The 24,597-nt window shown below is 38.0% G+C and overlaps 3 non-coding genes across 3 annotated transcripts; all 3 read left to right on the top strand.

Annotated features, from left to right (window-relative positions):
* Positions 1-676: 676 nt before the first annotated feature.
* Positions 677-784, top strand: LOC148544949 (small nucleolar RNA R71). Its single transcript, XR_015901362.1, has one exon. It is a non-coding gene; the product is annotated as a small nucleolar RNA R71 (small nucleolar RNA).
* A 7,815-nt stretch (positions 785-8,599) lies between these two features.
* LOC148544948 (small nucleolar RNA R71) lies at positions 8,600-8,707 on the top strand. The gene has a single exon (XR_015901361.1). It is a non-coding gene; the product is annotated as a small nucleolar RNA R71 (small nucleolar RNA).
* Positions 8,708-23,690: 14,983 nt separating this feature from the next.
* LOC148544947 (small nucleolar RNA R71) lies at positions 23,691-23,798 on the top strand. Its single transcript, XR_015900912.1, has one exon. It is a non-coding gene; the product is annotated as a small nucleolar RNA R71 (small nucleolar RNA).
* Positions 23,799-24,597: the final 799 nt, after the last annotated feature.

Below are 24,597 nucleotides of genomic sequence, written 5' to 3'. Positions count from 1 at the left end.
TCCTTTTACTCAGCTGGCCCACTTGTGCTTCCAGATTTCTAATGGAAGATCTTGTTTCATTCATGAAACTTACAGTGGCCTTAGATAGATCAGAGACTAGATTTGCTAAATTAGAAGCATTTTGTTCAGAGTTCTCTGTCTGTTGCTGAGTGGATGATGGAAAAGGCTTGCTATTGCTAAACCTGTTTCTTCCACCATTATTAAAGCCTTGTTGAGGCTTTTGATCCTTCCATGAGAAATTTGGATGATTTCTCCATGTTGAGTTATAGGTGTTTCCATAAGGTTCACCTAAATAATTTACCTCTGCTATTGCAGGGTTCTCAGGATCATAGGCTTCCTCTTCAGAAGATGCCTCTTGAGTACTGTTGGATGCAGCTTGCATTCCATGCAGACTCTGAGAGATCATATTGACTTGCTGAGTCAATATTTTATTCTGAGCCAATATGGCGTTCAGAGTATCAACCTCAAGAACTCCCTTCTTCATAGGCGTCCCATTATTCACAGGATTCCTTTCAGAAGTGTACATGAACTGGTTATTAGCAACCATGTCAATGAGTTCTTGAGCTTCTGCAGGCGTTTTCTTTAGGTGAATGGATCCACCTGCAGAAGTGTCCAGTGACATCTTTGATAGCTCAGATAAACCATCATAGAATATATCCAGGATGGTCCATTCTGAAAGCATGTCAGAAGGACACTTTTTGGTCAACTGTTTGTATCTTTCCCAAGCTTCATAGAGGGATTCACCTTCTTTCTGTCTGAAGGTTTGAACATCCGCTCTAAGCTTGCTCAGCTTTTGAGGAGGAAAGTACTTGGCTAAGAAAGCCGTGACCAGCTTATCCCAAGAGTTCAGGCTATCTTTGGGTTGAGAATCCAACCATAATCTAGCTCTGTCTCTTACAGCAAAAGGGAAAAGCATGAGCCTGTAGACTTCAGGATCTATTCCATTAGTCTTTACAGTATCACATATCTGCAAGAATTCAGTTAAGAACTGAAAAGGATCTTCAGATGGAAGTCCATGAAACTTGCAGTTCTGCTGCATCAGAGAAACTAATTGAGGTTTCAGCTCAAAGTTGTTTGCTCCAATGGCAGGAATGGAGATGCTTCTTCCATGTAAATTGGAATTAGGTGCAGTAAAGTCACCAAGCATCCTCCTTTCATTATTATTATTTTCGGCTGCCATCTCCTCTGCCTGTTCGAAAATTTCTGAAAGGTTATCTCTGGATTGTTGTATTTTAGCTTCTCTTAATTTTCTCTTCAGAGTCCTTTCAGGTTCTGGATCTGCTTCCACAAGAATGTTCTTATCCTTGCTCCTGCTCATATGACAAGGAAGAATGGCCAGAAAAATGATAATAATAATAGAGATCCTTTATACCACAGTATAGGGATCCCTTTGTAAGTAGAAGAAGAGGGGGAGATAAAGGATGTGATGTAAAGGAAGAAACACAACTGTGAGGATTGGAATGTGAGATGAGATGTTAGGACATGAATGAATAAATAGAATGAGATGGGGGAGGAATAATTTTCGAAAATTATTTTGAAAAAGAGTTAGTGATTTTTGAAAATTGTTTTTTTGAAAATTGTTAGTATTTTTTTCAAAATTTTTTTTTATATTGAAATAATTAATAAATTAAAAAGAAATCTTGAAAAAGGGGAGAGATATTTTCGAAAATGAGAGAGAGAGAGAGTTAGTTAGGTGGTTTTGAAAAAGTTAAGAAACAAACAAAAAGTTAGTTAGTTAGTTGAAACAAATTTTGAAAAGATAGGAAGTTAGGAAGTTAGAAAAGATATTTTGAAAAGATATTTTTGAAAAAGATAAGATAAGAAGATATTTTTGAAAAGATATGATTGGAATTAGTTTTGAAAAAGATTTGATTTTTAAAATCTCAATTAATGACTTGATTCATAAGAAATCATAAGATATGATTCTAGAACTTAAAGTTTGAATCTTTCTTAACAAGCAAGTAACAAACTTCAAATTTTTGAATCAAAACATTAATTGTTTATGTTATTTTCGAAAATTTGATTAAAAATAAGAAAAATATTTTTGAAAAATATTTTTGGAATTTTCGAAAATAACTAAGAATTTTGAAAAAGATTTGATTTTTGAAAAAGATTTTGAAAAAGATAAGATTTTCAAATTGAAAATTTGATTTGACTCATTGGCAACAACTTGATTTTAAAAATTTTTGAAAAAGTCAATCCAAATTTTCGAATTTGATGAGAGAAAAAGGGAAAGATATTTTTTTTTTGATTTTTGAAATTTTTATGAAACAAGAGAAAAACACTAAAAAGATGCAATGCATGAAATTTTTAGATCAAAACAATGAATGCATGCAAGAACGCTATGAATGTCAAGATGAACACCAAGAACACTTTGAATGTCATGATGAACATCAAGAACATATTTTTGAAAAATTTTTAATGCAAAGAAAACATGCAAGACACCAAACTTAGAATTCTTTAATGCTTACGCACTAAGAATTCAAGAATGCATATGAAAAACAACATACAACACAAAACAAAAAATCATCAAGATCAAACAAGAAGACTTACCAAGAACAACTTGAAGATCATGAAGAACACTATGAATGCATGATATTTTCGAAAAATGCTAGATGCATATGCAAATGACACCAAACTTATGATATGACTCAAGACTCAAACAAGAAACACAAAAATATTTTTGATTTTTATGATTTTCTAAATTTTTTTTTGTATTTTTATTTATTTTTTGAAAAATTATTTTAAAAAAGAAAAATAAGGATTCCAAAAATTTTAATATGAATTCCAGGAATCTTGCCATGTTAGTCTTAAAGCTCCAATCAAAGGGTCAGGCATGGCTTAATAGCCAGCCAAGCTACAACATATAATTACATGGGCTGGAGTGATTAGTTGAATACCAATCCCAAAGTAGTTTGGGTATGGCTTTACAGCCAGATATGATTCAACATATTTCATGAAACACTAGAATTCATTCTTAAAAATTTTGAAGCCATAGAATAATTTATTTTTGAAAACATTTTATTTTATTTTAATTTATTTTATTTTTTTTTTCGAAAACAAAGGAAGAGTTTTTGAAAGATTTTTGAAAAATTTTTGAAAACAAAACAAAAAGAAAATTACCTAATCTGAGCAACAAGATGAACCGTCAGTTGTCCAAACTCAAACAATCCCCGGCAACGGCGCCAAAAACGTGGTGGACGAAATTGTGATCCTCAAAGTTAGTCTCTTTGTATTTGTATGAAATCAAAAATACCCCAAAGAGGTCATGGTGTAATGAATTGGGATCTTAATAATCCCTGGTAATGGCACGTGTGATCACAACTCCATTCAACTAACCAGCAAGTGCACTGTGTCGTCCAAGTAATACCTTACGTGAGTAAGGGTCGAATCCCACGGAGATTGTTGGTATGAAGCAAGCTATGGTCACCTTGCAAATCTCAGTCAGGCGGATTTAAACATGATATTTTATTAGATTAAAATAAACAATAAAAGGGATAGAGATACTTATGTAGATTCATTGGCAGGGATTTCAGATAAGCGAATGGAGATGCTTTTCGTTCCTCTGAACCTCTGCTTTCCTGCTATCTTCATCCAATCAGTCTTACTCCTTTCCATGGCTGGCTGTATGCAAGGGCATCACCGTTGTCAGTGGCTACATCCCCTCCTCTCAGTGAATCATATGCTCACGCACCCTGTCACGGCACGGCTATTCATCTGTCGGTTCTCGATCATGCTGGAATAGGATTCACCCTCCTTTTGCGTCTGTCACTAACGCCCAACAATCGCGAGTTTGAAGCTCGTCACAGTCATTCAATCATTGAATCCTACTCAGAATACCACAGACAAGGTTTAGACCTTCCGGATTCTCTTGAATGCCGCCATCATTCTAGCTTACGCCACGAAGATTCTGGTTAGGAGATCTAAGAGATATTCATTCTAGCTTATTTCATATAGAACGGAAGTGTTTGTCAGGCACGCGTTCATAAGGGAGAAGGATGATGAGCGGCACACATAATCATCACCTTCATCGTGTTCTTGGGAGCGAATGGATATCTTAGAAGCGAAATAAGAAGAATTGAATAGAAAACAGTAGTACTTTGCATTAATCTTTGAGGAACAGCAGAGCTCCACACCTTAATCTATGGAGTGTAGAAACTCTACCGTTGAAAATACATAAGTGAAGGTCCAGGCATGGCCGAGATGGCCAGCCCCTCTGATCTAAGAACCAGGCGTTCAAAGATGTCTAATACAATAGTAAGAGGTCCTATTTATAATAAACTAGCTGCTAGGGTTTACATGAGTAAGTATTTGATGTATAAATCCATTTCCGGGGCCCACTTGGTGTGTGTTTGGGCTGAGCTTAAGTGTAGCACGTGCAGAGGCCATTTGTGGAGTTGAACGCCAGTTTCTGTGCCAGTTTGGGCGTTCAACTCTGGTTTTGGATCCTTTTCTGGCACTGGACGGCAGATTTGGGCAGAAGGCTGGCGTTGAACGCCAGTTTACGTCGTCAATTCTTGGCCAAAGTATAGACTATTATATATTGCTGGAAAGCCCTGGATGTCTACTTTCCAACGCAATTGGAAGCGCGCCATTTCGAGTTCGGTAGCTCCAGAAAATCCACTTTGAGTGCAGGGAGGTCAGAATCCAACAGCATCAGCAGTCCTTTTTCAACCTCTGAATCTGATTTCTGCTCAAGTCCCTCAATTTCAGCCAGAAAATACCTGAAATCACAGAAAAACACACAAACTCATAGTAAAGTCCAGAAATGTGAATTTAACACAAAATCTATTAAAAACATCCCTAAAAGTAACTAGATCCTACTAAAAACATACTAAAAACAACGTCAAAAAGCGTATAAATTATCCGCTCATCACAACACCAAACTTAAATTGTTGCTTGTCCCCAAGCAACTAAAAATCAAATTAGGATAAAAAGAATAGAATATACTATAAATTCCAAACTATCAATGAAACAGAGCTTCAATCATATGAGCGGGACTTATAGCTTTTTGCCTCTTGAATAGTTTTGGCATCTCACTTTATCCATTGAGGTTCAGAATGATTGGCATCTATAGGAACTCAGATTTCAGATAGTGTTATTGACTCTCCTAGTTCAGTATGATGATTCTTGAACACAGCTTCTTTATGAGTCTTGGCCGTGGCCCTAAGCACTTTGTTTTCCAGTATTACCACCGGATACATAAATGCCACAGACACATAATTGGGTGAACCTTTTCAGATTGTGACTCAGCTTTGCTAAAGTCCCCAATTAGAGGTGTCCAGGGTTCTTAAGCACACTCTTTTTTTTTTTTTTTTTTTGCTTTGGACCTTGACTTTAACCGCTCAGTCTCAAGTTTTCACTTGACACCTACACGCCACAAGCACATGGTTAGGGACAGCTTGGTTTAGCCGCTTAGACCAAGATTTTATTCCTTTAGGCCCTCCTATCCACTGATGCTCAAAGCCTTGGGATCCTTTTTATTTTCCCTTGCCTTTTGGTTTTAAGGGTTATTGGCTTTTTCTGCTTGCTTTTTTTTCTTTTTCTTTCTATTTTTTTTTCGCCTATTTTTTTTTTCTGCAAGCTTTGTTCTTTGCTGCTTTTTCTTGCTTCAAGAATCATTTTTATGATTTTTCAGATTATCAAATGACATGTCTCCTAGTCATCATTCTTTCAAGAGCCAACATATTTACCATTCTTAAACAACAACTTCAAAAGACATATGCACTGTTCAAGCATTCATTCAGAAAACAAGAAGCATTGTCACCACATCAATATAATTAAACTAAGTTTAAGGATGAATTCGAAACTCATGTACTTCTTGTTCTTTTGAATTAAAATATTTTTCATTTAAGAGAGGTGATGGATTCATAGGACATTCATATCTTTAAGACAAAGTTACTAACTACTAATGATCATGTAATGAAGGCACAAACACAGATAAGTACATAACATGGAAAACGAAAAACAGAGAAAGTAAGAACAAGGAATGAGTCCACCTTAGTGATGTCCTTGAGCTTTTCTATGTTTCTTCCTTGTCTTTGCTGCTCCTCCTTCATTGCTTTTAGATCTTCTCTGATTTCATGAAGGATGATGGAGTTCTCTTGATGTTCCACCCTTAGTTGCTTCCAATAATTGTGTGGAAGAAAATGTATCCCCTGAGGCGTCTCAGGGATCTCTTGATTTGCAGTCAAATGTTCTACCACTGAGCTATAGACCCTTGATGGAAGCTTTTGTCTTCCCTTTCCTCTTTCTAGAGGCCTCTCTGGCCTTAGGTGGCATTAATGGTTATGGAGAAAAACAAAAAAAGCTATGCTTTTTACCACACCAAACTTAGAATGTTGCTCGCCCTCGAGCAAAAGAAGAAGGAATAGAAGAAGAAGAAGATATGGAGGAGATGGAGGGATGTGTGTATGGATGTGAGTGGTGGATGAAAAACAGAAGGGATGGTCATGAATGGAGAGATAGAGGGTGAGGTGGGTGGGGATCCTGTGGGGTCCACAGATCTTGAGGTGTCAAGGCATTTACATCCCTGCACCACTTTAGGCATGCAAAATGCCCTTGCACACAACTCTGGGCATTCAGCGCCAGGTTGGTGCCCATTTTGGGCGTTCAACGCCCCTTTGCTGCCATTTCTGGCGTTTGAACGCCAGAACCATGCTTGTTCTGGGCGTTCAGCGCCAGAACTATGCTCTGTTCTGGCGTTTGAACGCCAGACAGATGCTCCTCCAGGGTGTGATTTTTCTTCTGCTGTTTTTGATTCCGTTTTTGATTTTTTTGTTTATTTTGTGACTCCACATGATCATGAACCTAAGAAAACATGAAAAACAATAAAAATTAGAGAAACATTGGGTTGCCTCCCAACAAGCGCTTCTTTAATGTCAATAGCTTGACAGTGGGCTCTCATGGAGCCTCACAGATGTGCAGAGCTTTGTTGAGACTCTCCAACACCAAACTTAGAGTTTGGATATGGGAGTTCAACACCAAACTTAGAGTTTGGTTGTGGCCTCCCAACACCAAACTTAGAGTTTGACTGTGGGGGCTCTGGTTGACTCTGCTTTGAGAGAAGCTTTTTCTGCTTCCTCTCCATGGTTGCAGAGGGAGATCCTTGAGTTTTGAATACAAGGGAGTTCTCATTCCATTGAAGGACTATTTCACCTCTGTCAACATCAATCACAGCTCTTGCTGTGGCCAGGAAAGGTCTTCCTAGGATGATGGATTCATCCTCTTCCTTTCCAGTATCCAGGACTATGAAATCAGTAGGTATGTAAAGGCCTTCAACCTTTACTAATACATCTCCTACTTGTCCATAAGCCTGTCTTCTTGAGCTGTCTGCCATCTCTAGTGAGATTTTAGCAGCTTGCACCCCATAGATTCCCAGTTTCTCTATTACAGAGAGGGGCATGAGGTTTATTCCTGAACCAAGGTCACATAGAGCATTAAAGACCATGGTGCCTATGGTGCAGGATAGTATGAACTTTCCAGGATCCTGTCTCTTCTGAGGTAATGTCAGTTGATCCAGATCACTTAGTTCATTGATGAACAAGGGAGGTTCAACTTCCCAAGTATCAATGCCAAATAATTTGGCATTCAGCTTCATGATTGCACCAAGAAACTTGGCAGTTTGCTCTTCAGTGACATCCTCATTCTCTTCAGAAGAGGAATACTCATCAAAGCTCATGAAGGGCATAAGGAGGTTCAATGGAATCTCTATGGTCTCTAGATGAGCCTCAGAGTCCTTTAGTTCCTCAGAGGGAAGCTCCTTATTGATCACTGGACGTCCCAGGAGGTCTTCCTCCTTGGGATTCACGTCCTCTCCTTTCCTTATAGGTTCGGCCATGGCGCTTATGTCAATGGCCTTGCACTCTCCTTTTGGATTCTCTTCTGTATTGCTTGGGAGAGTACTAGGAGGGATTTCAGTGATCCTTTTACTCAGCTGGCCCACTTGTGCTTCCAGATTTCTAATGGAAGATCTTGTTTCATTCATGAAACTTACAGTGGCCTTAGATAGATCAGAGACTAGATTTGCTAAATTAGAAGCATTTTGTTCAGAGTTCTCTGTCTGTTGCTGAGTGGATGATGGAAAAGGCTTGCTATTGCTAAACCTGTTTCTTCCACCATTATTAAAGCCTTGTTGAGGCTTTTGATCCTTCCATGAGAAATTTGGATGATTTCTCCATGTTGAGTTATAGGTGTTTCCATAAGGTTCACCTAAATAATTTACCTCTGCTATTGCAGGGTTCTCAGGATCATAGGCTTCCTCTTCAGAAGATGCCTCTTGAGTACTGTTGGATGCAGCTTGCATTCCATGCAGACTCTGAGAGATCATATTGACTTGCTGAGTCAATATTTTATTCTGAGCCAATATGGCGTTCAGAGTATCAACCTCAAGAACTCCCTTCTTCATAGGCGTCCCATTATTCACAGGATTCCTTTCAGAAGTGTACATGAACTGGTTATTAGCAACCATGTCAATGAGTTCTTGAGCTTCTGCAGGCGTTTTCTTTAGGTGAATGGATCCACCTGCAGAAGTGTCCAGTGACATCTTTGATAGCTCAGATAAACCATCATAGAATATATCCAGGATGGTCCATTCTGAAAGCATGTCAGAAGGACACTTTTTGGTCAACTGTTTGTATCTTTCCCAAGCTTCATAGAGGGATTCACCTTCTTTCTGTCTGAAGGTTTGAACATCCGCTCTAAGCTTGCTCAGCTTTTGAGGAGGAAAGTACTTGGCTAAGAAAGCCGTGACCAGCTTATCCCAAGAGTTCAGGCTATCTTTGGGTTGAGAATCCAACCATAATCTAGCTCTGTCTCTTACAGCAAAAGGGAAAAGCATGAGCCTGTAGACTTCAGGATCTATTCCATTAGTCTTTACAGTATCACATATCTGCAAGAATTCAGTTAAGAACTGAAAAGGATCTTCAGATGGAAGTCCATGAAACTTGCAGTTCTGCTGCATCAGAGAAACTAATTGAGGTTTCAGCTCAAAGTTGTTTGCTCCAATGGCAGGAATGGAGATGCTTCTTCCATGTAAATTGGAATTAGGTGCAGTAAAGTCACCAAGCATCCTCCTTTCATTATTATTATTTTCGGCTGCCATCTCCTCTGCCTGTTCGAAAATTTCTGAAAGGTTATCTCTGGATTGTTGTATTTTAGCTTCTCTTAATTTTCTCTTCAGAGTCCTTTCAGGTTCTGGATCTGCTTCCACAAGAATGTTCTTATCCTTGCTCCTGCTCATATGACAAGGAAGAATGGCCAGAAAAATGATAATAATAATAGAGATCCTTTATACCACAGTATAGGGATCCCTTTGTAAGTAGAAGAAGAGGGGGAGATAAAGGATGTGATGTAAAGGAAGAAACACAACTGTGAGGATTGGAATGTGAGATGAGATGTTAGGACATGAATGAATAAATAGAATGAGATGGGGGAGGAATAATTTTCAAAAATTATTTTGAAAAAGAGTTAGTGATTTTTGAAAATTGTTTTTTTGAAAATTGTTAGTATTTTTTTCAAAATTTTTTTTTATATTGAAATAATTAATAAATTAAAAAGAAATCTTGAAAAAGGGGAGAGATATTTTCGAAAATGAGAGAGAGAGAGAGTTAGTTAGGTGGTTTTGAAAAAGTTAAGAAACAAACAAAAAGTTAGTTAGTTAGTTGAAACAAATTTTGAAAAGATAGGAAGTTAGGAAGTTAGAAAAGATATTTTGAAAAGATATTTTTGAAAAAGATAAGATAAGAAGATATTTTTGAAAAGATATGATTGGAATTAGTTTTGAAAAAGATTTGATTTTTAAAATCTCAATTAATGACTTGATTCATAAGAAATCATAAGATATGATTCTAGAACTTAAAGTTTGAATCTTTCTTAACAAGCAAGTAACAAACTTCAAATTTTTGAATCAAAACATTAATTGTTTATGTTATTTTCGAAAATTTGATTAAAAATAAGAAAAAGATTTTTGAAAAATATTTTTGGAATTTTCGAAAATAACTAAGAATTTTGAAAAAGATTTGATTTTTGAAAAAGATTTTGAAAAAGATAAGATTTTCAAATTGAAAATTTGATTTGACTCATTGGCAACAACTTGATTTTAAAAATTTTTGAAAAAGTCAATCCAAATTTTCGAATTTGATGAGAGAAAAAGGGAAAGATATTTTTTTTTTGATTTTTGAAATTTTTATGAAACAAGAGAAAAACACTAAAAAGATGCAATGCATGAAATTTTTAGATCAAAACAATGAATGCATGCAAGAACGCTATGAATGTCAAGATGAACACCAAGAACACTTTGAATGTCATGATGAACATCAAGAACATATTTTTGAAAAATTTTTAATGCAAAGAAAACATGCAAGACACCAAACTTAGAATTCTTTAATGCTTACGCACTAAGAATTCAAGAATGCATATGAAAAACAACATACAACACAAAACAAAAAATCATCAAGATCAAACAAGAAGACTTACCAAGAACAACTTGAAGATCATGAAGAACACTATGAATGCATGATATTTTCGAAAAATGCTAGATGCATATGCAAATGACACCAAACTTATGATATGACTCAAGACTCAAACAAGAAACACAAAAATATTTTTGATTTTTATGATTTTCTAAATTTTTTTTTGTATTTTTATTTATTTTTTGAAAAATTATTTTAAAAAAGAAAAATAAGGATTCCAAAAATTTTAATATGAATTCCAGGAATCTTGCCATGTTAGTCTTAAAGCTCCAATCAAAGGGTCAGGCATGGCTTAATAGCCAGCCAAGCTACAACATATAATTACATGGGCTGGAGTGATTAGTTGAATACCAATCCCAAAGTAGTTTGGGTATGGCTTTACAGCCAGATATGATTCAACATATTTCATGAAACACTAGAATTCATTCTTAAAAATTTTGAAGCCATAGAATAATTTATTTTTGAAAACATTTTATTTTATTTTAATTTATTTTATTTTTTTTTTCGAAAACAAAGGAAGAGTTTTTGAAAGATTTTTGAAAAATTTTTGAAAACAAAACAAAAAGAAAATTACCTAATCTGAGCAACAAGATGAACCGTCAGTTGTCCAAACTCAAACAATCCCCGGCAACGGCGCCAAAAACGTGGTGGACGAAATTGTGATCCTCAAAGTTAGTCTCTTTGTATTTGTATGAAATCAAAAATACCCCAAAGAGGTCATGGTGTAATGAATTGGGATCTTAATAATCCCTGGTAATGGCACGTGTGATCACAACTCCATTCAACTAACCAGCAAGTGCACTGGGTCGTCCAAGTAATACCTTACGTGAGTAAGGGTCGAATCTCACGGAGATTGTTGGTATGAAGCAAGCTATGGTCACCTTGCAAATCTCAGTCAGGCGGATTTAAACATGATATTTTATTAGATTAAAATAAACAATAAAAGGGATAGAGATACTTATGTAGATTCATTGGCAGGGATTTCAGATAAGCGAATGGAGATGCTTTTCGTTCCTCTGAACCTCTGCTTTCCTGCTATCTTCATCCAATCAGTCTTACTCCTTTCCATGGCTGGCTGTATGCAAGGGCATCACCGTTGTCAGTGGCTACATCCCCTCCTCTCAGTGAATCATATGCTCACGCACCCTGTCACGGCACGGCTATTCATCTGTCGGTTCTCGATCATGCTGGAATAGGATTCACCCTCCTTTTGCGTCTGTCACTAACGCCCAACAATCGCGAGTTTGAAGCTCGTCACAGTCATTCAATCATTGAATCCTACTCAGAATACCACAGACAAGGTTTAGACCTTCCGGATTCTCTTGAATGCCGCCATCATTCTAGCTTACGCCACGAAGATTCTGGTTAGGGGATCTAAGAGATATTCATTCTAGCTTATTTCATATAGAACGGAAGTGTTTGTCAGGCACGCGTTCATAAGGGAGAAGGATGATGAGCGGCACACATAATCATCACCTTCATCGTGTTCTTGGGAGCGAATGGATATCTTAGAAGCGAAATAAGAAGAATTGAATAGAAAACAGTAGTACTTTGCATTAATCTTTGAGGAACAGCAGAGCTCCACACCTTAATCTATGGAGTGTAGAAACTCTACCGTTGAAAATACATAAGTGAAGGTCCAGGCATGGCCGAGATGGCCAGCCCCTCTGATCTAAGAACCAGGCGTTCAAAGATGTCTAATACAATAGTAAGAGGTCCTATTTATAATAAACTAGCTGCTAGGGTTTACATGAGTAAGTATTTGATGTATAAATCCACTTCCGGGGCCCACTTGGTGTGTGTTTGGGCTGAGCTTAAGTGTAGCACGTGCAGAGGCCATTTGTGGAGTTGAACACCAGTTTCTGTGCCAGTTTGGGCGTTCAACTCTGGTTTTGGATCCTTTTCTGGCGCTGGACGCCAGATTTGGGCAGAAGGCTGGCGTTGAACGCCAGTTTACGTCGTCAATTCTTGGCCAAAGTATGGACTATTATATATTGCTGGAAAGCCCTGGATGTCTACTTTCCAACGCAATTGGAAGCGCGCCATTTCGAGTTCTGTAGCTCCAGAAAAGCCACTTTGAGTGCAGGGAGGTCAGAATCCAACAGCATCAGCAGTCCTTTTTCAACCTCTGAATCTGATTTCTGCTCAAGTCCCTCAATTTCAGCCAGAAAATACCTGAAATCACAGAAAAACACACAAACTCATAGTAAAGTCCAGAAATGTGAATTTAACACAAAATCTATTAAAAACATCCCTAAAAGTAACTAGATCCTTCTAAAAATATACTAAAAACAATGTCAAAAAGCGTATAAATTATCCGCTCATCAGTAAGGTAAGATTTTACTACACCCTTGTGCTTAGTTGTTTTTGTGAACCCTAAGCTTGATGTTGGTATGTTATATGTGTTTGGCTTGATGGTTGGTGAGTCTTGGAGGTGGTGTTAGTGCTTGAGGCTTGTTGATCTTGTTGGAATCAAGTTTTTGGTATTTTGCGCATATTGGGAATCAGCCAAGGTATGGTTTCAGTTTTCTTTATGTAATATGTAATGTTTCTGGACACTTAGGCTAGTTGACCTTAAGATAGGTTGAAGGATGTGATTGTATGATTAGTTGTATATAAATGTTATGTTTGATGATGATTTGGATGTAGGTTGAATGAGTTTGAATGTGATGATATATATATTGTTAGATGATGATTATTGATGAATTACGTTGGTGGGTGTTGAGGATTGAAGATGGATGTTGATGATGATTTTAATTGAAGGTTATTGTGGTTGATAATAATTTTTGAGAATTATTGGTGTCAATGAGTATTGATGGTGGGTTGGACTATGTATGAGGCATGTGAATTGTGATGGAGATTTTATGAATTGTATGTATTGGAGTGTGATTATGATGTTGTTGAGGAAATTGATGATTGGTGTTGTTGATGAGAATTGATAGATGAAGTGGTGATGTTGTGTGGAATGAATCATAATAATAATAAGGATGATAATTGGGTATATATCTTGTAAATAGAATAATGTTATTGTCATTGGGATAAGTGAATGAATTAAGGAATGGAAGCAATGTGGGTATTTTGGGAGTGATATGTTTGGATTCGTAATAGGGAAAGTTGGAAGAGAATGAGTGATTAGGTGTGAAAATGTTTGGGATATGGTTGAAAAATGATGGTAAATGTGTGGCAGTGTTTTCGTAATGAATTATGGCTATAAATGTTTGGTTTGATTTTGAGTTTTGGTAAAATAGAGAACCTTGTGAAATTTGGTAAAAATGGATTTTTGGTGAACTTTGATGGATCATAAATTGAGCCTCAGTTTTCAAAATTTGTTGAAATTTGCTTTAAATTAAAGTTCATTGAAAACTCTTTAAATGGATATAAATTTTGTAAGAAATGGATTTTTGTAGAGGAAGTTATGATCATTCAAAGTTTGGTGTCAAAATCTGAATTCTGTGCATGCTGCAGAATTTGATTTCTGGTTTGTGTGAGCATGCACAGCCTTATGCGCATGCACATCCTGTGTGTTTTTGAAAGTGTGTAGACGCACAGCCTTGTGCGCACACATACACAGGAGAAGGCTTGGTGATGAGAGCGTTAGCATACCCTGTGCGCACAAACAACCAAAGAAGTTTTGCAAGCTGTGCATACGCACAGCCCTGTGTGCACGCACACGTTGGAAGGTACACTCTGTTGAGGGCGTTCACACGCCTTGTACGACTGAGCAGAGTTGGAAAATTTTTACTCCTGTGTGTACGCACACCTCTATGCATACGCACACATCTTGAAAATCCTTCTGGGCTTGCGCACGCACACCTCTGTGTGTACGCACACTGATGCGTGAGCATCTTTCTTACCTTTTTCTAGTGAATTTGCATTTAATTTGTTAAGTTTTATCAAGAATTAATTATCTTTTAGCCACTATGGATGCTACTTTGAGTCTTGTACAATTCTGTTTATTTTAGGTAGCATTCGGATGGATTTGATGGAGTTTCTGCAGAGAAAGAGAAGAAACCAAGGAGCTGATCAGCGAGGAGCGACGCGTGCGCGTGCCTAACGCGTGTGCGTGATTTGGAGCTATCCATGGCGACGTGTGCGCGTACCTGACGCGTACGCGTGAAAAGCGAAGTTGCTCAGCGACGCGTGCGCGTACCCGATGCGTACGCGTGACACGGGGAAAAGACCATTGACGCGTACGCGTGACTGACGCGTACACATGACATGTGCGACATGCAGAAAACTCAGAAAATGCTGGGGGCGATTTTAGGCTGAGTTTCGACCCAGTTTTTGGCCCAGAAACACAGACTAGAACCCAGGGATAGCAGAGACTCAAGGGAGATTCACACAAGAATGATTATGCCCACTCTAAATTAGGCATGGACTCTACAAAGCAAGTGGTCCCCATTCATCAATTGAAGACATGCTGATTGCTTTAATTAATTCTGATTTAAAACTTTAATTTTTATTTTAAAATAGGAAAAGATATTATTTTAGTTTTAGAAGATAGATTTTAAAATTAATCAGGATTAGATATAAAAGGGGATTCCAACAGGGAGATTCCAGCACAACATTATTCCATTCCAATTAACAGTTTACCAGAATCCTAGTTATTCTCTCTGAACCATGAGCAACTAATCTTTCATTGTTAAGGTTAGGAGCTCTGTCTATATGTATGGATTGATTTTATTGCTTTTTCTATTTTAATTCATGTATGGATTTATAATTTAAGAATTGTTTTCGCTCTTTATCTTATGAATTGGAGTGGAACGGAAGTATGACCCTCTTTCTATTTGAGTTCTTGTATAACTTGGAAAAGCTCTTTACTTGAACAATAGCTTGAAAACATATTCTCCTAAATTTTAATAATCTGGATTTAACGGGATACGTGACATATAATCCTTTTATTTTTGGGTAATTAGAGTTTTTGTGGCTTATAAACTGGAATTTGATCATCATCCTCTGATTGGAATTAATTGACCAAGGAATTGGCAGTAGATGAATTTTAGAGGAGACTAAGAAAGGTCTAAGGAATTAGGGTCTAGTCACACGTAGTTTGCCATGAATTAAATCCTACATGATTAAAATAGTTACTAAGAAAAGTTAATTCGAAAAAATAGATAACTCTAAAACCTTAACTGCCTTCTCCATATTTTACTCCCGACCTATTTACTTTACTATTTTAATTTCTGCACGATTGTTTAATGCTTCTTGAACATTCAACCACTCCTTTTTGTTTGCCTAACTAAGTAAATTAATCAACCATTGTTTCTTAGTCCATCAATCCTTGTGGGATCGACTCTCACTCACCTGAGGTATTACTTGGTACGACCCGGTGCACTTGCCGGTTAGTTTGTGGGTTATAAATACCGCACCAAGTTTTTGGCACCGTTGCCGGGGATTGATAGTGATTAACAACTATCAGTTGTTTGATTGCTTAGATTAGGCATTTTAGTTTTAATTTTTTTAATTTTTTATTAGTATTTTCAATTTTTTTAAATAAATAAATAGCACTAATATTTTTCCTTAATTTCTGAAATTAAGTTTGGTGTCATCTAGTTAATTTTATTTTAATTTTCTTGTTTATTTTCCCTATTAATTTTCAAAAATTTCTGTCTACTTTCAGTTATTATTTTAAAAATTTATTTATTTATTTTATTTAGTATTTTTATTTTATTATTTTACACAGGATACCTTACTGGGACTTCTCTGCACTCTGACGTAGAGAATCCCATATTTTCTTGTCTTCTGTTTGTTTATGCACAGGAACAGGGACAAGAAATCTTTGTTAAACTTTGATCCAGAACCTGAAAGGACTTGTAGGCGACATTTACAACAAGTAAGTCTTTGCAAGCCTACAGAATCCACTATGGATCACAATAATGCTGTTAATGCCAATGTGGCAAATCTGAATGGGAATGAAGAACAAAGGAGAGTGCATGGCTCTTACTCTGCTCCTACTGCAGATCTTTATGGTAAAAGCATTGTGGTGCCTCCTATAACTGCGAACAACTTTGAGTTAAAGCCACAATTAGTCACCCTGGTGCAACAAAATTGCCAGTATCATGGTCTTTCCCACGAAGACCCAAATCAATTTATTTCTAATTTTCTGCAGATTTGTGATACTGTGAAGACAAATGGAGTGAACCCAGAGGTGTACAAACTCATGCTCTTCCCATTTGCTCTATGGGATGGAGCAAAGCTATGGCTAGATTCCCAGTCCAAGGAGAGTTTGAATACGTGGGACAAGGTTGTTACTGAGTTTCTTACTAAATTTTTCCTACCAAAGAAGCTGACTAAGCTTACGGTGGAGGTTTAGACCTTCAGGCAGAGGGATGGTGAAACTCTTTATGAAGCTTGGGAGAGGTACAAGCTACTTATTAGGCAATGCCCTCCGGACATGTTCTCTAAATGGACCCAACTAGACATCTTCTATGAAGGCTTGGGTGAAATGTCCAAGATGTGCTTAGATAATTCTGCAGGTGGTTCATTGCACAAGAAGAAGACACTGGAGGAGACTATTGAGATGACTGAATTGGTTGCTAGCAACCAATATTTATATTCATCTAACAGGAATCCTGTGAACTCTGAGGCTCCTCAGAAGAAGGGTGTTATGGAAGTAGAAGCTCTTAATGCTCTTCTTGCTCAGAATAAGCTTATGTCTCAGCAAATAAGTCTACTTACTCAACAGATGGGTGGCATGCAAGTCTCAGCTATCAACACCCAAAACTCACCTCAAGAGGTCCCTTATGACATGACAGGTAATTCTGTGCAAAATGATAATTATGATTATGCTCACTCCTCTTCTGAACAGGTCAATTACATGGGAGTGCTCCTAGAAATCCCAATAATGATCCCTATTCTCAGACTTACAATTAGGGGTGAAGAAATCACCCAAATTTTGGGTGGAGGGACCAACCTCAGAGACATCAAAATTTCAACAGTAATTCTCAGGGTGGCTTCCAACAGAACAATTACAATAACCGCCAATTTCAGTCTCAGCAGCAATAAGCACCTCAGCAGGCAAACTCTAAATCCCAAGAAGATTCCGATTGGGAGATGATGAGGAGTTATATGAAGGAAACTAGAGCATCAATCAAGAATTTGGAGATTCAGATGGGCCAAATAGCCACAAGAGTTAATGAAATTGATCAGAGGACCATTAATAGCCTTCTTGGTAACACAATTCTAAATCCAAGAGAGGAATGCAAGTTTATCACTTTGATAAGTGGACAAGTGGCAAGTATTAAAGCACAAGTTAATGAGGAGCCAGTTGAAAAAGAAGATTGCAAGGGTATTCAATTGAGAAGTGGTAAAGTAGCTGGCTCTGAGACCAAGGTCAATGAAGAGTTTGTTGAAAAAGAAGCTCCAGAAGAGAAGAAGGAAGAAGTAGAGCACGTCCCTCCAAAACATGCAGACAACCCATTCCCAGACTCTCTTGACACTTATCTTACACTGCCAAAGGCTCCTGAGTACAAGCCTAAAATGCCATATCCTCAGAGACTTCAAAAGGAGACCAAGGACAAGCAGTTTTCAAAGTTCTTGGAAGTCTTCAGGATGTTGCAAATCAATATTCCTTTTGCTAAGGTTTTGGAGCAAATGCCTATCTATGTCAAGTTCATGAAGGAGCTGTTGTCAAAGAAGAAGCCTTTAAGGGGAGATGAGACAGTGGTCCTGACTAAAGAATGCAGTGCTATCATTCAGAATATCTTACCAAAGAAGATGCCAGACCCGAGGAGCTTTCAAATTCTATGCACCATTGGGAGCACAACTTTTGAGAAAGCCCTATGTGATCTGGGGGCAAGCATAAATCTAATGCCCTTGTCTACGATGAGGAAGCTGCAAATCCAAGAGGCACAACCCACAAAGATAGCATTATAGATGGCAGATAAATCTATGAAGCCTGCATATGGATTAGTGGAGAATATCTTGGTCAAAGTGGGTAAGTTCTTCCTCCAAGCAGATTTTGTGATTCTTGACACAGGAGAGGATGAGAATGCCTCTATAATCCTAGGAAGACCTTTTCTAGCCACTGAGAGAGCTCTAATTGATGTAGAAGTGGGTGAATTAGTGCTCAGAGTTCATAATGAGCAACTGGTCTTTCATGTCTTCAAAGATATACATTCAGCAGGTAAAGAAGAGAGGTGCATGTAGACTGAGCTTATTGATCCAAACCTTCAAGAACCCCCTGATGATGCACAGCAGAAAGTGCAGCTCAAACCTCCATGGTGACAACCAATAAAATTCCTCCTGATATCAAACCTAAGTTTGGTGTCGGGAATACATCATCCACCAAGGAGGAGGTTCCCAAAAAGAAGAAAGTACCTAGGGGATGGAGAAACAAAAAGATCCCCACTGAAGGTTTCTCCCCAGGAATGAAGGTAGTGTTGACTAGGAATCCAGTGCGGATTTATACAGTAAATAGAATCCTCTCTCTAGAGCATATTGAGCTAATTTATGGAGACACAGGAAAGAAGTTCAAAGTAAGGGGTGAAGAGCTAAGCCCCTATGATCCTCCTCCTTAGAGGAGCTGACCGTCAAGCTAGTGACGTTAAAGAAGCGCTTGTCGGGAGGTAACCCGATAATTTCGTATCCTTAGTTATTGTTCGTAGTAGTAGTTTTCTTATTTATTTGATTTTTTGAGTTTTTACTGTTTTTCTGATCATACAGCTATTTTATAACGGGAACTGAACACTTTAGGCGACATAAAAAAAAAAGAAAACAAGCACATGACGCACAAGCGACGCTGACGCGTACGCGTCATATGTGTGTACGTGAAAAATAAAATTTGCCAGAGAGTTGAGCAGGAGTGGGGCTGGAAGTTTGCTGGGCGCATAAGTCGCATCACGCGTACGCATCCCTGACGCGTGCGCATCATTTGTGCAAACGGCCACCCACGCGTGTGCGTCCTTGACGCGTTCACGTGACCTTGAAAAATTGACGTAAATGGGTGCATGGCCGAAAATTGTGATGGTGTGGGGCTGGAGTGGTGCTGGGAGCACAATTCCATCACGCGTACGCGTCGCTGACGCGTGCGCGTCCTTTCCCCAAAGGGCTACCCACGCGTGCGCATGAATGATGCGCACGCATTATCTAAAAATTTTGATTCCCAGCCCACGCGAATAGTGAGTTGTGCATGCGCGCGGCCAGCTTCGCGCGATTCGCACAAACCAGGTCCACGCGTACGTGTCCCTGACGCGTATGCATCGCTTGAAATTAGCGCCATCCACGCGTACGTGTGCCTTACGCGTACGCGTCGCATGCGACGCCCAATTAAACCCCTCAGCGCCTGAATTCAAATCATCCACCCCCCAATCCTAATTCTCTCTTGTTCTTTTATCCTTTTATTATTCTTTTATCTTAGTATTTGTTTTTGTTTTCAGTTCTTCTTTGCTTGAGGACAAGCAAACCTTTAAGTTTGGTGTTGTCGCTACGCTTTTGGCTTTTCTGCTTATTTTAATAGCACCAAAGAAAGATGAATGCTCTTCATGGAGGAATGATATGGCCACCAGTATAACTGATGTGGTTGAGTTCCTTTCATTCTATTTTTCTTCCATTCTTATTTTGTTATTTTCTATTTTCTGTTGCTTTGATTGCCTGCATCATCTTTAGTACTTTCAGTTTTTAGAAGTAGTTTCATTCTATTATTTGTCTTATGTACCGCTCATTGAACTTGAATCTAAAAAGAAAAGAAAAATAAGTGATATATTGCATGTGAAATTGAGTTTATATTGAAGAGTAGTCTTATTCACTTAAATGTGGTGGTATTTTCTATGACTCTGAATGCATGACATGAACAGTACATATTTAAATTTGAATCAAAGAATGTTGATGTACAAAAAACAGGGATTTAGAGAATTATTATGAGTTCTCCAAAATAAACAAAAGTTTAATCCTTGAAGCAAAATAAACAGCATTGAAAAAAAAAGGGAAATAAAATCATGGTCCAAGGCTCTGAGCATCAATGACTAGGGAGGTCAGACATGATTAAAAGCTCAAAGAGTTGTTTCCCTATTTATATGCTTGTGGTGTTCTTGTGTCAAGTAATCCTTGAGACAAAACTTTTAGAGTTGAGATCAATTGCAATTAGAAGAGTATGCCAAAGGCTTTGAGCACCACTGTCTGGGAGTAGCTGAAAGAAAAATTAAAACTCAAAAAAGAGTTTCCCAGTTAAGTGCTTGTGGTGTTTCTGTGTCAAGTAAAGCTTGAGACAAAACATTTAAAGTCACAGCTAGACTCAAGGTGCAAAGCATCAAAGAAATGAAAATTGCTGTGTTCAAGGGTTAAATTAAGCTACAAAAGATCAGAGAATTCATAGTATTATCCGGATTCTAATTTTGAATGACACTGATATCCTTCTGATTCAAAGGAGAGTAAGATGCCAAAACTATTCAGGATTGCAGTTATAAACCCCACTATAAGAAGAGACATGAGCTTAATCGAACTCTCATTCTCATGCAAATTCACATTCTAAGCTTATATTAGTTTGGTTGCTTGAGGACAAGCAACAATTCAAGTTTGGTGTTGTGATGCGTGAGCATCTTTCTTACCTTTTTCTAGTGAATTTGCATTTAATTTGTTAAGTTTTATCAAGAATTAATTATCTTATAGCCACTATGGATGCTACTTTGAGTCTTGTACAATTCTGTTTATTTCAGGTAGCATTCGGATGGATTTGATGGCGTTTCTGCAGAGAAAGAGAAGAAACCAAGGAGCTGACCAGCTAGGAGCGACGCGTGTGCGTTCCTGACGCGTGCGCGTGATTTGGAGCTATCGATTGGCGACGTGTGCGCGTACCTGACGCGTACGCGTGAAAAGCATAGTTGCTCAGCGACGCGTGCACGTACCGGATGCGTATGCGTGACACGAGGAAAAGACCATCGACGCGTACGCGTGACTGACGCGTACGCGTGACATGCGCGACATGCAGAAAACTCAGAAAACGCTGGGGGCGATTTTAGGCTGAGTTTTGACCCAGTTTTTGGCCCAGAAACACAGACTAGAGCCAGAGGATAGCAGAGACTCAAGGGAGATTCACACAAGAATGATTATGCCCACTCCAAATTAGGCGTGGACCCTACAAAGCAAGTGGTCACCATCCATCAATTGAAGACATGCTGATTGCTTTAATTAATTCTGATTTAAAACTTTAATTTTTATTTTAAAATAGGAAAAGATATTATTTTAGTTTTAGAAGATAGATTTTAAAATTAATCAGGATTAGATATAAAAGGGGATTCCAACAGGGAGATTCTAGCACAACATTATTCCATTCCAATTAACAATTTACCAGAATCCTAGTTTTTCTCTCTGAACCATGAGCAACTAATCTTCCATAGTTAAGGTTAGGAGCTCTGTCTATTTGTATGGATTGATTTTATTGCTTTTTCTATTTTAATTCATGTATGGATTTATAATTTAAGAATTATTTTCGCTCTTTATCTTATGAATTTGGGTGGAATGGAAGTATGACCCTCTTTCTATTTGAGTTCTTGTATAACTTGGAAAAGCTCTTTACTTGAACAATAGCTTGAAAACATATTCTCCTAAATTTTAATAATCTGGATTTAACGGGATACGTGACATATAATCCTTTTATTTTTGGGTAATTAGAGTTTTTGTGGCATATAAACTGGAATTTGATCATCACCCTCTGATTGGAATTAATTGACCAAGGAATTGGCAGTTGATGAATTTCAGAGTTGACTAAGAAAGGTCTAAGGAATTAGGGTCTAGTCACACGTAGTTTGCCATGAATTAAATCCTACATAATTAAATTATTTAGTAAGAAAAGTTAATTCGGAAAAATAGATAACTCTAAAATCTTAACTGCCTTCTCCATACTTTACTCCCAACCCATTTACTTTACTATTTTAATTTCTGCACGATTGTTTAATGCTTCTTGAACATTCAACCACTCCTTTTTGTTTACCTAACTAAGTAAATTAATCAACCATTGTTGCTTAGTCCATCAATCTCGTGGGATCGACCCTCACTCACCTGAGGTATTACTTGGTACAACCTAGTGCACTTGCCGGTTAGTTTGTGGGTTATAAATAGCGCACCACACACTGCCCTGTTTTTCAACGAAGACCTTGTTTTTAACTATTTTACCTTCCTGACAAGTTTGCAAACTTTCGTAACACTTGTTTAAAGCCTTTTTGCCAGTTTTAAGGTCTTTAATCAATGGAGAAAATAATAAAGGAATATATATGGGTATTATTGGTTCTGGGTTTAGAAGACGGAGACTTAGGTTTCTGAAGTTGTGGGTGAACTCGCGAAGTGTTGTATTGGCAATGGCTTGAGAAGTTGTGAATGGATGGTAAGTTGTGGAATTAAGAACTGATGATGGGTATTATGAGCTTGATGGATATTGAAGGAAAGTGTGCCAGGCACTATATCCTTGAAATGTTGAGAATTGATAATTGAAAGTGATTTGAGATGAGAAATGGTGATGACTGGTGATTGTTTGAGGTCGATGGACTTGTTGGATGTGGATAGTGTGCCAGGCACTATATTCTTATGAATGAATGATTATGGTTAATGGAATGAGTATGAGTGGAAGTGTACTATGAGCAGTGGCCTCTGAGATTGAATATGTGATTATGATATGCATTGTATTCCGTCGTAGGGGCTATGGCAGTCTCTCGCCTACGTTCGGATGTGAGGCTTGAAGCTAGGCTTCTTACTCATATTTATCGCTCAAGAGGACGGTGGTAGGGCACTTTCCCTCGGAATGTTTCCCTCTGAAAGGAGAAGGTGGTAGGGCACTCATCCCCCGAAATTTTTCCTCCTGAACATGGGTTTCTCTCTGGTTGCAAGGTGGTAGGGCTCTAACCCACAGAATCATGCGGCATCCAGAGGAAGGTGGTAGGGCACTCTCCCTCGAAACGTTTCCCTCTAAAAGGAGAAGGTGGTATGCGCAACAGAGAGACTAATCTGGGAGTTGCCATCTGGATTTTGTGTCGGATTTGGCACTATAACCGACAATATGGCATTCAGAGTATCAATCTGAAGAACTCCTTTCTTCTGAGTCGTCCCATTATTCACAGGATTTCTGTCAGAAGTATACATGAACTGGTTGTTTACAACCATCTCAATGAGTTCCTGGGCTTCTGCAGGTGTTTTCTTCAGATGAAGAGATCCACCAGCAGAGTGATCCAATGACATCTTAGACAATTCAGACAGACCATCATAGAATATACATAGGATGCTCCATTCTGAAAGCATGTCAGAAGGACACCTTCTGATCAATTGCTTGTATCTTTCCCAAGCTTCATAGAGGGATTCACCTTCCTTCTGTCTGAAGGTTTGGACTTCTACTCTAAGCTTGCTCAACTTTTGAGGTGGAAAGAATTTGGCCAAGAAGGCATTGACCAATTTTTCCCAAGAGTTCAGGCTTTCTTTAGGTTGTGAGTCCAACCATGTCCTAGCTCTGTCTCTTACAGCAAAGGGAAAAAGCATAAGTCTGTAGACCTTAGGATTAACCCCATTGGTCTTAACAGTGTCACAGATTTGCAAGAATTTAGCTAAGAATTGATGAGGATCTTCCAATAGAAGTCCATGAAACTTGCAATTCTGTTGCATTAGAGAAACTAATTGAGGCTTAAGCTCAAAGTTGTTTGCTCCAATTGCAGGAATTGAGATGCTTCTTTCATAGAAGTCAGAAGTTAGTGCAGTAAAGTCACCATGTACCTTCCTTGCATCTCCACCATTGTTGTTATTTTCGGCTGCCATGTCTTCTTCTTTTTTGAAAATTTCTATCAGGTTCTCTCCAGAGTGTTGTGCTTTAGCTTCTCTTAGTTTCCTCTTCAGAGTCCTTTCAGGTTCAGTGTCATCTTCAACAAGAATGTCTTTATCCCTGTTTCTGCTCATATAAAAAAGAAGAGAACAGAAAAGAAGAGGAGTCCTCTATGTCACAATATAGAGATTCTTTTATGTGAGTAGAAGAAGAGAAGAATATAAGAATGAGGTAGAGAGAGAATGAAGAGAATTCGAACACAGAGAGAGGGAGAGGGTTCAAATTTTAAGAAGAAGAGAAGTATTAGTAATAAAAAAAATAATTAGAAAGAGATGAGAGAGAGAGAGTATTTGAATTTTAATTAAAATAAAATAAAAATATTTTTGATTT

The sequence above is a fragment of the Arachis ipaensis genome, chromosome B9 (assembly GCF_059453495.1).
Source record: "Arachis ipaensis isolate K30076 ecotype BB chromosome B9, ASM5945349v1, whole genome shotgun sequence".
Classification (NCBI taxonomy): domain Eukaryota; kingdom Viridiplantae; phylum Streptophyta; class Magnoliopsida; order Fabales; family Fabaceae; genus Arachis; species Arachis ipaensis.
This window is presented reverse-complemented; position numbering and strand designations above follow the sequence as displayed.